The 13,443-nt window shown below is 31.7% G+C and overlaps 1 long non-coding RNA gene across 1 annotated transcript; it reads right to left on the reverse strand.

Annotated features, from left to right (window-relative positions):
* Positions 1-639: 639 nt before the first annotated feature.
* LOC110716676 lies at positions 640-4,787 on the reverse strand. Its single transcript, XR_002510555.1, has 2 exons — positions 4,305-4,787; positions 640-1,042 (listed from the first exon to the last, which is right to left on the reverse strand). It is a non-coding gene; the product is annotated as an uncharacterized LOC110716676 (long non-coding RNA).
* Between the last annotated feature and the right edge of the window lie 8,656 nt (positions 4,788-13,443).

Below are 13,443 nucleotides of genomic sequence, written 5' to 3' on the forward strand. Positions count from 1 at the left end.
GGGTTGTGATAAGGGTAGTTTTGGGGGTCGAATTTGGGCGATTTAGGGGGTACAGGAGGGCAGATCCGACGCCAGCATAGTGGAGGAAGGGGTTGGCCGCCGGGGCGGGGGGTTTTTGGGCGGCGACGGAGGAGGGGAATTCCGGGAAGGTCATGGCTGGTGGTGGGGATGGTGGTTTTGGGTGGGGCTAGATTTTTGTTAAATTATTTAAGTTTTTTTTGAAGTTTTTTTATTTTATTTTTCAACCATTCATGTGGTGACACGTGTCACCGTAACTTGTTATAACAGGTTAGTGACTGGTAGGGCCCATTTTAAGCGAATGACCCCCAAAGTTTGGATTATTTAAAAATAATCCAAAGTTGAGATTATTTTGAACGAACCGTTGAAAGTTGGGATTATTTTTATCAATTTTTCCTTTATTTTATTTAAGTCATTAAATTTTCTACAATTATGTACCGATCAAAGTGTAACACTTATTAAAATACAGAGGAATTAGTAAATGGTTTAAATAGGCAAACTTCAAGTCTTCAGTTTTGTTCTATGCTTGTTTTACTTTGAGCTACCTAGCATCCTAGATACTGAGGATTAAAGTACTACTATTGTGTTTTCATTTGCATAATTTTTTTTTAATGTTTCAAGTTTTTTTTTTTTTCATTTTCTCCCTTAGCTTTAGTTTTCAGTATTCTAGTGCCTGAAATTAGTTTCCAGAGTTCTTTATTACCTATGGCTCCATTCATCCACTCTCACACTTGCAATTCCGTCACCGAAGAGTGGTCTCATGAGTCATGATGTAGACATAGACATGGATGACCAAACGAAGAGTTCCTCCGATACATTGCAAATTAAAGAACATTGATCCTCGGCTCAAAGCATTGATGGTTCAATCCAATCTGTCTTTGAACCCTTTGAGGATGTTCTTTACAGTGTATCTGAGGAACTCGTCATTTGGTCATCCTCGACCACTATTGAGTCCTCTGGGGATCGGCTGAACTTGTACATATCGTCTCCTATCATTAAAGCCGCGCCAACTGCAGCTGCTGCTCTACAATCAAATGACAATCCAGTAGTCAGCACATTAAACTAACTTTACCAACCTTATCAAATGATAATTAGTACCATTTATAGAAGTAACGTAATACCTTAGATAATCATATTGCTGCTGCTGAGCAAATAAGATTAATCCTATGCTCATTGAGTAAGGAATTTAATCTAAAATATGAACTCAGTAATGGCTGTCAAAAGTTTAACTAATTTTAAAAGCTAAAAATATAAAAAGGATGGAGTCCCTCTCTCCCTTTTTTATTTTTATTTATTTATTTATTTATTTTTTTAACAAGAGAGTCACTCTGTTTTTTAAAGTGTTACTGACATATAGGCCCTGTTTGGTAAGGTTTTCATGGAAAATGAATTTTCCATTTTTTCCTATTTTCCTTTGTTTGTTTGTTAAGGGTGGAAAACAATTTTTCGAATGGGTAGAAAATTCCATCCTTAGGCCCCGTTTGGTTTAATGTAAAACATTTTCAGTGGAAAATTAGTTTTCATGGAAAACATATTTTCAAGGAAAAACACAATTGCAAATTATTTTTCCTTTGTTTGATTGCATACAAGAAAAGTCCAAGAAAAATATAAAAAAAATAAGAGTGGAAATGTAAGGATGAATGAGAGGGAAGTAAAAAAAGAGGTAAGGAGGAGAGAGGAAAATGTGGCTTCCCTTGTTTTTGGAAGGAAAATGTTTTTTATCATTAAGGATGAAATTTTCCACCCTTGAAAAATTGTTTTCCACTCCTTAACAAACCAAACAAAGGAAAATGGGAAAAAAAATGGAAAATTCATTTTCCATGAAAACATTTTACATCAAACCAAACAGGGCCTTAATGATGGAAAACATTTTCCTTCTCAAAACAAGGAAAGCCACATTTTCCTCTCTCCTCCTTACCTCCTTTTTTTACTTCCCTCTCATTCATCTTAAATTTCCACTCTTATTTTTTAATTTTTCTTGGACTTTTCTTGTATGCAACCAAACAAAGGAAAATTAATTAGCAATTATGTTTTTCCTTGAAAATATGTTTTTCATGAAAACTAATTTTCCATTGAAAATGTTTTGCATTAAACCAAACGGGGCCATAGTTCTAAATAAATAAATTAATTCTTGTCAAAAAAAAAAATTTAATATAAAATGATGTAAGTGGGATAATTGAAGCATTAAAATATTACTTCTTTTATTTTTATTTACTTGCAATACACTACTTTAACACATTTTAAGGAAGATATTAATTAGGTAATTGAACAAATTAAATACGAAGTAAAAATTTTACCAGGAATAATTGCCTAATTGGAGTCTTGTATCAAACACCACATAGACTTCCATTAGTTTTTGCCAAACTTTATATACTTTCTCGGTCTTTTAATATTGCACCATTTGTCTTTTAAGTAAGTTTCACAAATATTGCACAAATTCTATTTTAGGACAAAAAATATATTTGTTCACATTGAAAAAAATACTCATCATATCCCTTACTTTTTCACACTTATTATTTAGTTTATGTTTATATTAAATGGATACTTTTGTCATTTAACCTTTGTCTCTCTTCCTTTTTCACACCACTAAAATTATTGTGCCCAACTTATATGGTGCGATAATAAGAAAATGGAGAAAGTATATTGTTGAGAAAGTAGGTTACCCAATCAAAATTTGAGGAATTAGAATGGGATTGGTTGGGATCGGATCCTAAAAATTAACATAAAGATGGGATTGTTAAACGATTCCTAAAATTTTGCAATTACATTTGAACTGTTGGGTATCGATTGGTTCTGGCTACCCACTTATATATACAATTAATGAAAGTTATACAAAATATAATATTATTTCGGCGTGTTATCGTTTTTTAGCTTTTTAATGAAACATTTTCCTTTTTCGATTGTGTTTAAATAAATGAAACTCCTTTTTTTTTTTTTAATTTTTCTATTTATTTTTTTTGAATAATAATCTACTAACTAGTGGTCCCTGGCCACAAAACCCCTTACTCTCTTCTCTCTACTCAAACTTATACTCCACTACCTATTATTTTAATAAAGTCAACTAACCTTCCTGTAAATGAGGATGCCCCATTTTCTCATGGTGAAAAACAAATTTTGTTTCTCACATGGTATTTTTCGTAAATAACTCGTCAACTTTATTCAATTGTGGAGCCCATAATAATGAAAAAGTTGTTGATTTATTCACGAAAATGCCATTATAAGAAACAAATTTGTTTCTCAACAAATAGGGAATTTCCCCCTGTAAATTAAAGTCAAAACGTGTTATTTATTTAAACACAAAAAGAGTAAAAAAAACTTTATACGGATTAAGCTATTTTTATTTTTGTTAGATTTTTATAATATTTTTTTATTAACAACATATATTTAAGAGTTTTTGTTTTTAATTTTTATAAATTCATTTATTATAATATATGTCGAGTAATCCATATCCAATCGGTTCTAGTTTTAAAAACTAGAGAATGGTATTGGAATTGGTTGCAACTACCGGTTCCTTAATTTATTATCCAGAATTGGAACAGCCGTTTCCAATTCTAGCACATGGATTTTTTACTCACAGCAAATATTAAGCACTATTTGAAATTAACTTTAGCTTTTCTTTGTCAACAAGTTTTGATAAACAAATACTTCGTATGTACTTACAATCAATATACAATCAAAATGCCTCTTGTTAAATTAAAATTGAAAATTTGAAAAAATTAATCCTACCTTTTACGTGACATGTTTCAAATGAATAAACATTTACATAATCTGGGTCTCTGCGACAAGCCAACATTTCGCCCCTATTTGTTCAAACCTTCCATATCATAGGTATCGCATATCAGTCTATTTGTTCTCATACGAGATCTAGGCACCCAACTTTGTAAAACTATAGCAAATCTAAGAGTAGACATAATATGATTATGCAATTTCGAACCCAATCGAAAGCTAATCAAATTTGATAATAATTTCCGCGGATAGTAAAAATGTATATAATATAGGAAAATTTGTGAAGAACAATACAACCTTTTTTATTAGAAACTTTGTACCTTTTATTTTTTTTATTTTATATTTTATATTTTTTTTTTGTGGCTAAAACACACTTGATTTTACTCAGTTTGGGTATAGGGAGTTCTTGAGGTTGGTGGGTGAGGTGGTTTTAAGTAAGATATATTCTGGCCTGGGTTTATGAGCACACACTGCAAACACTACTACAACTATTTTCTAATCCACCTCCAAAATAATTAAAAGGAACAAGAAATAAAGAATTAAACAGGCTAAAATATTACCTGGACTACGTGAGTATTTCACAACGCCCACATCGAAACAAAGAATTAGATGATTGCTATTGCTTGGAATGTTGTCTTAACTTGCAGGTGATAAAAGGGGCTCTCCTTTCTTTGAACACATTAACGTTATAAAGTAAAATATAGTAAGATGAGCTTGTAAAATGAGTACATCATGGGGTGGATGCATTAACCTTACAGGTAAAATGAGTAATGGATTTGGGTTTAGTATGGTAAAGATATTTGGTGTGATGGTGTATGAAACAATGTCATTGCTTGTTGATGTACCTGTGCATCCATATGTAGTTTGCATTTCGGAATGAATTGAATATGGTTGTTATATTATTATATATCTTGTCCTTTCACATAAAAGCCTTTTGGGCTTGAAATTAAAGGTGAATGAGATTTAAACCCATAGTAGTATAGTACATTTACTATCTTTATTTTTAATTCGTTGGATAATTTTTTTTAATCTAGCTTAAACTAATGATTATACTTATTTTAATTAATGTGTTATGCATTGTGTACATATAATAATAATAATAATAATAATAATAATAATAATAATAATAATAATAATAATAATAATAATACATTCAGTCCAAATTACTCGTAACTTTGGAATATTTTATATATCACAAATATTACCCCAAAATTACGATTAATTTGAACCGGAGGTAATAATAATAATAATAATAATAATAATAATAATAATAATAGGAAAAAATTATTTAAAATTCTGTGTTGCTTTGAAAATTGTTCTTGGAGAATTGTTTTTCCAAGAATTATTTTTGTTTGTAACGAAAGGAGCCAAATTTTCCGTCCTTTGGACTGTTGCGAATTCGTGAAACACATTTCTTAATGGCGCCAAACATGATTGACTGATATATTCTCAAATGCTGCCAAATGTGATTGCTGGATGATTGACATAATTTTAAATGCTTTCCTAATGTACAATTTAACCCCTTGATAGTCCGTGATATACATGCCCTTAATAATGGACCGCCAAATATGATTTAGATTTTAACTGGTCCTAATTAGAGGTGTCAATTCGGATAATCGGATGGAGTTTGGATCGGGTCTATTTGGGTCGGGTCTGTTCGGGTCGGATATGTTCGGATCAAAATTATCCTTTTAACTCGGATCGGGTCGGATCGGGTTAAATTCGGGTCGGGTCAAATTCGGGTCATGGTCTATCGAGTCCGGGTCGGATACGGGTCGGGTCAACTTCAGATCAATTCACTTTCGGTTTGGATATATTTGGATCGGGTTTAAAACAGGTTTAGCCGGGTAACTTCGGGTCGGATGAATTTGGGCCGGGTTGATTTCGGTTCGGATGTTTTCGGTTCAGTCAAGTTCGGTTCGGTCAATTCCGGTTCAATTCCTTTTTGTGTTTGGCTGAATTTTTTTTGGAAGTGCAAGGCTTTTGTTATTTTTGAGGAAGCCGTACCCATAACATATTATTGGAGTCGAAACATTGCAATGATATTATATGCAGCGTATTTTGTATATGAAAATGAAACTACTGAAAAATACCTAAGTTTGAATCATTGGATTATGTATATGTAATATATTTAATTATTATAATGAAAATGTAAGCGCTTGATATATCCTTTAAAACTTTATTTATTTTGCTTTCATAATTGTTTCTTATAGGTTGCATCAGACTAGTAGTAATGTGATTTATATTGATATAATTGGTTGTAGGTGTTAGAGAAAAGAATTATTAGTTCATAAAATATAACAGAATGGGAGGAAATTCATTAAAAATGACAATAGGCTTTAGGCAGCATTTAACTAGAGCTTTATAAGCAAATCAATTAACTCCCGCTTAATGTTTAGGTTTATTAGATCTTGTGGCATTTATTAAAGCTTAGAAAGTAAATTAATATAATTGATATGTACATGAAGTAAACTTAAGACTCCAGATTATTTCTTAGTAGTGAAAAAGTTAACTTATTAATAATAAGTAAATATATAGTATAAGAACTTGAATAAAAAAGTAATAATTAATTATGATCGGGTTAAATTTGGATCGGGTAAAAATCAAATCGAGTTAAAATCGGATCGGGTTAATATCAGGTCGGGTCAAAACAGATCAGATTAGATCGGTTATTTTTCGGGTCAATTTCGGATCGGGTTGAGCTCGGATCGGGTCAAATCAGTTCGGTTTGAGTTCAGGTCGGGTCAAATCGGATTCGGGTTGAGTTCAGGTCGGATCAAATCGGTGCCGGATTAAGTTTAGATCGGGTCAAGTTCGGATTCGGGTTGAGTTCAGTTCGGTTACAGATCGGGTTTGGGTCTTGAATTTCTCGGATCAAATCGGATCGGTTACAGTTCGAAACGGATAATTTTTTTCGGGTCGGTTCGCTTTTGACACCTCTAGTCCTAATGTGATTGCTGGATGATTGACATAATTTTAAATGCTTTCATATAATGTATAATTTAACCCCTTGATAGTCCATGATATACATGCCCTTAATAATGGACCGCCAAATGTGATTTAGATTTTAACTGGTCCTGCCTTTCTGAAACACATGCCGTGAAAAATCAAATAAAAATATCATTTATTAATGCTAGCTAAACGAAAATGGGTTAGTCTAGCTGTAATTTTCAAATAACTAATGTAAGTTATGCTTCCTCCTCCATTTTTTTTGATGTATCTATTTATTTTAATTAATAAAGTAGTTATTAACCTGGACAATATTCCGATCACTATAAATTTGTAAGTTTAATCAAAATTAAAGTTAGAAGATTAGTATTTGACAATATTTATAAGTGAAAAAAATATAATAATAAGTTTAAGATTAAGTTCTTATTTATTTTAGGAAAAATTGTCCAAAATAATCTCACCCTTTGGAGCGTCTGATAAAAATAATTCCAAATATCATCTATAGGCTAGATTATTAGATGATATCCAAATATCAATAAGTTAGATCAAATGATATCCTCTATAGCTGGATGTGATATCATGTATATCAGCAAATAAAAAAAATAAAAAACAAAAAAAAAATTACAAATTCAGCCAACGAAATGAACATGTCAGCAAACTGATGTCTAATATCAACCAACATTAGGAACATATCATACATTAATAAAAATATATTAGCCAATCAACAAAAGATACATATCGACCATCCGAAGGAACATATCAACCATTAATAAAAATATCATCCAATTAATGTATGATAGTATCCAACAAAAGAAACATATCATACATTAAAAAAGCATATCAGCCCGCAAAAGGAACATATCAGCTAACAAAAGAAACAAATCAGCTAACACAAGAGAAACTATACAATAATCACTCTAAATTCAAATTAACTTTTCTTAGCGAGAGATGACAGAGAGTGAGGTAGAGAGAGAAAGTGAGATAGAAAAACAAAGGGTGTTAGTCCCGCCTGACCGGCCGCCTGACAACCAGCAGAAGGAATCGTCCGCCAGACAAACCCCTCCCCCCGCCTCCAAATACTACCTTCAATTTGTCACCCAACCTAACCCTATTACCATTTGTAGGGAATATTTCAAGCATCCCACACTTGAGCCCCACTGTGATCATACACTTAAGCATGGTTTCGTCCAAAGGGAAGGAAGCTAGAGTAAAAGAGTCGCCAATAAGTTTTAGAAACTTGTAAACCATTCATAGGGTGAAGGTTACACCCCTTAACGATCCATAAGATCGTTAATTCCAATAGGTCTGGAACCATGACTAGAAGTTCAGGGATGAAGGTACAAATCCAACGTAAAAGAGATTGAAATTGCCCTAATAATAGGCCTCTACTTTATTCTTCTCGTATTCATGTGCGCTTTCTACTAACATACAATCAATAAATTAACCCTAAACATGTTTAGTCTATGTTGGTTGAATATTAATGCACAAGCAAACCTATTATTGGTGATCACTTGAATTATAATCATATTAGCATAAACAAGATCATTAATGATCTTATTAAGCATGATTACAAGTACAAATTCCCTTTAAACATGCACAAAAGGTGTGATCAAGCAATAACAATGGCAATATATATTAAGCAACATAATAACAATATTCATCATCATATTTTCAATAAAGCATAATAATATTAGCAAGATCATAGGCATGATACTAATAAGATTAATAGAAAACCCTAGCATGTCACTAAACAATAAAAATCAGAGCTTTATTCCTAACATGATACTAACATGACATTAGAAAAGAAATAGGAAGCATCATAAACATACATAATATTAGAAATATTAGTTAGCCCTAAACATGATACTAGGAAGCAACAAAACATACTAACATGATACTAGGAACCAACAAAATAATCTAAGCATGATTTCTATAATAAAGCAATTAAATTACTTACTTTGATGCCTCATATCTCTTTCTAATAACAATATACACGTATTAGTAACTTCAAGAAAAATAATTTATCAAATAATTAATTTAAATAATTGAAATAAAGATTTGGGACCAAACCCTTTGAAATTAAACCTTTCATGTCTAGGGCGAAGGAAACTTCGAACTTGGCTAGGTGTGTCTAGAACTAATGAATGTGGAATTTTGTAAGAGGGAAGGTTTAGAAAAAGAATAGAAAGAAAGAAAGCTTCTAGCTTTTAGAGAGAGAGAATTTGATGGTTGTGAATGAATAAAAAAACGGGAAGATACGACCCCTATTTATTGAAAAAATAGCCCGGAATCAACTCAAGTCATATTCAGAATAAAATACCTCCTGTCATTGAACGCCAGACGACACGAGCAGCGCCAGGCAACAGCCTTGTCGTCTCCCGCTAAGTCAAAGTTATAACGTGCTTTGTACGCGGAATCATCTTCTTAATACGATTAAGCAGCTAATTCCGCGTTTATTAGATTAAAATCATGTTTGTGACAAATCACATATTTTATTCAAAATAAAACTCTTTAAAATATAATTATTAATCCTAATCTCATTAGAATTTAAAAGAAACCTCTAGATTATTCTAGAAGATTAAAATCAATCCTAATAATTAACTTTAGGAATAATAATTAATAGGTCCTCCTCTAGATCATTGGGCCACATATAAAATCATTTTAGGCCAAATTTAATTTAATCCATAACTTCCTCATTATTCATCGGAATTGGGCTTATTATATATCATTGGAAAACTCTTTTTGATCCTAATCCAACTACACAATTATTGGACTGTAATCATAGACCAAACTAAATTGGACTGGCTATTTTTATAAATAGAGTGTAAGAAGAAATATTTTCAAAAACAGAAAGAGATATATTTTAATAAAAACATCCACATCACTAGACTTTTCACACTTTCACTTCGTTCAATAATCAAATGACATAAAAGCTATTCATCACTGGGTTTGGTTTTGGGGAGACGCATTTGGGTGTCTACACCATCCCAGCCCATATCCTCTCCCAATTCCCTGTCTCCCCCCCTTCAGATGCTGATCTGTCAACCCAGCTGGTCCTTCCTTTATAGGGGATTGACCTAAACCCAATCCTATTACTACAAGAAAAATGTTTTTTCGTAGCGATTGTACATTCGCTACAATATGCAAGTATGTTTGTGTAATAATTAAGGAAGTCGTATCATTTTACAATCGCCATGGTTTTTCCATATAAAATCGATATGGAAAATATAATAATACATATCCACACTATTTTTTACACATTTATATAATTTTGAGAAATTGTATCATTTACAATCGCCACTAAATCCGAACACTAGTAGAAAATAAGTGATGGGAAGCCCTAAATGGCAAGCGGTTTTAAAAATCCGCTTGCCATTAACCTTTTTTTTAAAAAAAATCCTGTAATTTTAAATGACAAGCGGTTTTGGCGCGAACCGCTTGCCAATATATATAATGACAAGCGGTTTGGGGTTGAACCGCTTGGCATTAGATATATTGGCAAGCGGTTCAACCCCAAACCGCTTTCCATTAAAAAAAAAACCCTAAATCCGCGTAACCTTCCCCTTCTTTTATTTCTCTTTCTCCTCTTTCTTTACTCAGCTCTCTCTCTCTCCTCTTTCATTTCCGTCGTTTTCCATCTCTCTCCTTTTTCATTTTTACTCCCGTTTTCCCTCTCTCTCCTCTTCTCTTCCCTAATTCGCTCCTTTCTTCTCTTTCACTTTCTCTTTTTATTTTTTCTTTCTCATCACCTTAAATTCGAACCAAAACCGGGTAATTTCGAGCAAAATCGAACAAAACCCCAAGTAAAATTTCGAGCAAATTTCGAACAATTTCGAGCAAATTTGTGCATGTGTGGGTGTTCAAGTTTTTTAGGTCAAATTCGACCATGAAAACCCTAGATCTAGAGTTCTTATGGTCGAATTTGACCTTTAAAATCATAATTTCAAGCCCAAATCGGCTTTTTCTAGTCGTTGCGGTAAAAATTTTAGTATGGTCACTCTCAAAATGACCATCACTATACTTAATTCTCATTGGTTGTTTTTTGATTTATTTTTTGGGCTTGGTCAAACCTTATTTTAGGTATTTTCCTTTTTTAATTCATTTTTTTATTTTCCAAAATTCAATTAATGAATTTATGAAATTCTTATTTTAATTATCCAAATTCTTTTATTTAAATCTAATTATAATAATATCCAAAAATAAAATTAAACAAAAAAAAAACTTGAAAATTTGTTCTTCGTCGTTCATCGTATTCATCAATGTTCATCGATGTTCATCGATGTTCTTCCCAGTTTTTGAATTTTTTCATCAAATAATGAAATCAACCACGATTCTAACATCCAGTAGACCTTAAATTTCAATCGCGCATCAATGGAGACCGAAAAATTAGGCAACAATATATTCAACCATTGCGCAATTTTATGGTATACATAATCGGTTTCTTGGGTTTTTAATCCTTGAATAATAGAATTACATGGATGCGAAAACGACAGTTTTTTATAATCGGATTAAAAAATTATGAGTTTTTGTTGTTATGGGTTCTTCATTCAAATCTAACAAGAAACCGTATCATTTTTTAGATATTTTTTCCGTAACCCCATTTGATCCAAAAAATCGCATATAAAACACAAGAATAGGTCATTAATTACCTTTCGCACAACAAGTTTGTAATATATACGTACGACCATACATTTATTTGGACATTACCAAACATATTATAATTCATTAACAACTTGCTATCTTATTAATTGATAATGAGTATGACTGTGGTTTTCACTAGACAAATCGCACTTAATATTACACATGTTTGATATCCAAATCGTGATACTCTACAAAATTACATCGACAGCTAATGTAATAGACCTTATTAACATTTATTTAAGGGGGTATAACATTACGTGTATCATGTTATTCACTTTACCACATATACCTCATAATAATGTTTATGGGTAACATGTTATTCAATCAGAATTATATCTTGTTTATGGCCCTAAAATGGTTTGGTACAAGGAAGTTATTGAAATGAACTTTATGTATTGGTTTTTACTTTTTAAAATGAACCTTAGCTATTAGTTTTTACTTTTCAAATTTCAGAGTAAAAGACTTCAACTATTAATAGGTAATGATATAAGTATGATCAGGGTAAAACCTAACATATGTATATGTAAAATCTTTGTCAATTAGTCGGTTTATGTTTCATTTAATATTGCATTGAATTTTTCAAACTAAATTCAAAATTTGTAATTGACTGACCTTATTTTTCGCTTGTCAGATCCAAAAAAATCGCATATGAATTTTAATTTTTGGTTGTGTATGCGGCATTTACAAAAACAAGCATAAGACATTACCTTTCTCACAACAAGTTTGTAATATATATACGTATGACCATACAACTATTTGGACATTACCAAACTTATTATAATTTATTAACATCTTGTTATCTTTTTAATTGATAATGAGTATGACTGTGGTCTTCACTAGACATACCGCACTTAATATTACCCAGGTTAGATATCAATAGTATAAAAATCTATATTCATATACTTCCATATTGGTGTAAATATCTACGGAAATTACATCGAAAACTAATGTAATAGACCTTATTAACATTTATTTAAGGTGGTATAACATTACGTGTAACATGTTATTCACTTTGCTACATATGCCTATTAATAATATTTATATGTAACATGTTATTCAATCAGAATTGTATCTTATTTATGGCCCCATAAATGGTTTGGTACAAGATTGTTATTGCAATAAACTTTAGGTTTAGTTTTTACTTTTTAAGATAAACCTTAGCTTTTTTTTTTTTTTTTTTTTTTTTTTACTTTTTAAATTTCAGAGTAAAAGAGTTCAACTACAAATAGGTAATGACATAAATATAAACAGGATAAAACATTATATAAGTATATGTAAAAAGCTTAGTCAATTAATCGGTTTATGTTTCTTTTAATAGTGCATTTAATTTTTCAAATAAATTCAAAATTATAACTGACCGCCCTTAATTTTCGCTTGTCAGTTACTAAACTTCATTTTATATTTTTGACCAACTCTCACCCATTTCTATCTTAAAAATTACGAAAAATAAAATGGGGGATTCACTAAATTTCGGAGGTTCATCTTCTATTTTTGGGGGATTCATGGTGAAATGTGGATATGGTGTTCCCTCTAAAATACGAACTATGAACAAGCGTAACCACAACAGGGGTAGAAAATTTCGTGGTTGTGGTAAATATCCGGTAATTTTCTAAATCCTTGTTCTTAATTTGTAACTACAATAGGGAACATAGATTTCATATGTTTATAATATCAAAAATAAAAAATGGTGATGCTCACTTTTTAATTGCTCTAATCTCAATAAATTAACGGCATTAAATTTTATTAGGGTTCCAATTAGGGTTTTTAAATACTTGCAAATTGCACGAGGCTGACTGTGGTTTTTTCAACTGGTTGTATGATGATGTCAGTGGTTGCGTCGAGTGTGAGATGTGTAGGCGTCGTTTGAAGTGCGCCTACGTTAAAAACATGTTGTGAATATGCTTGGAACTCTTAGGAAGTGGGAATTGACGTATACGATTAGGGACAAGGAAAGTAGGGAGCCGCCAACAAGTTTTTAAGGAAGGAACTTGTAAACCGTTCACGGATCATTTAAGGCAACCACGATTAAGGGACAACGAAGGCAACAACGATTGACCCGTGAAGGTTACACCCCATTCATAATCCATGAGATTACTAACTCCGTATGGT

The sequence above is a fragment of the Chenopodium quinoa genome, unplaced genomic scaffold, assembly GCF_001683475.1.
Source record: "Chenopodium quinoa cultivar QQ74 unplaced genomic scaffold, ASM168347v1, whole genome shotgun sequence".
Lineage (NCBI taxonomy): Eukaryota > Viridiplantae > Streptophyta > Magnoliopsida > Caryophyllales > Amaranthaceae > Chenopodium > Chenopodium quinoa.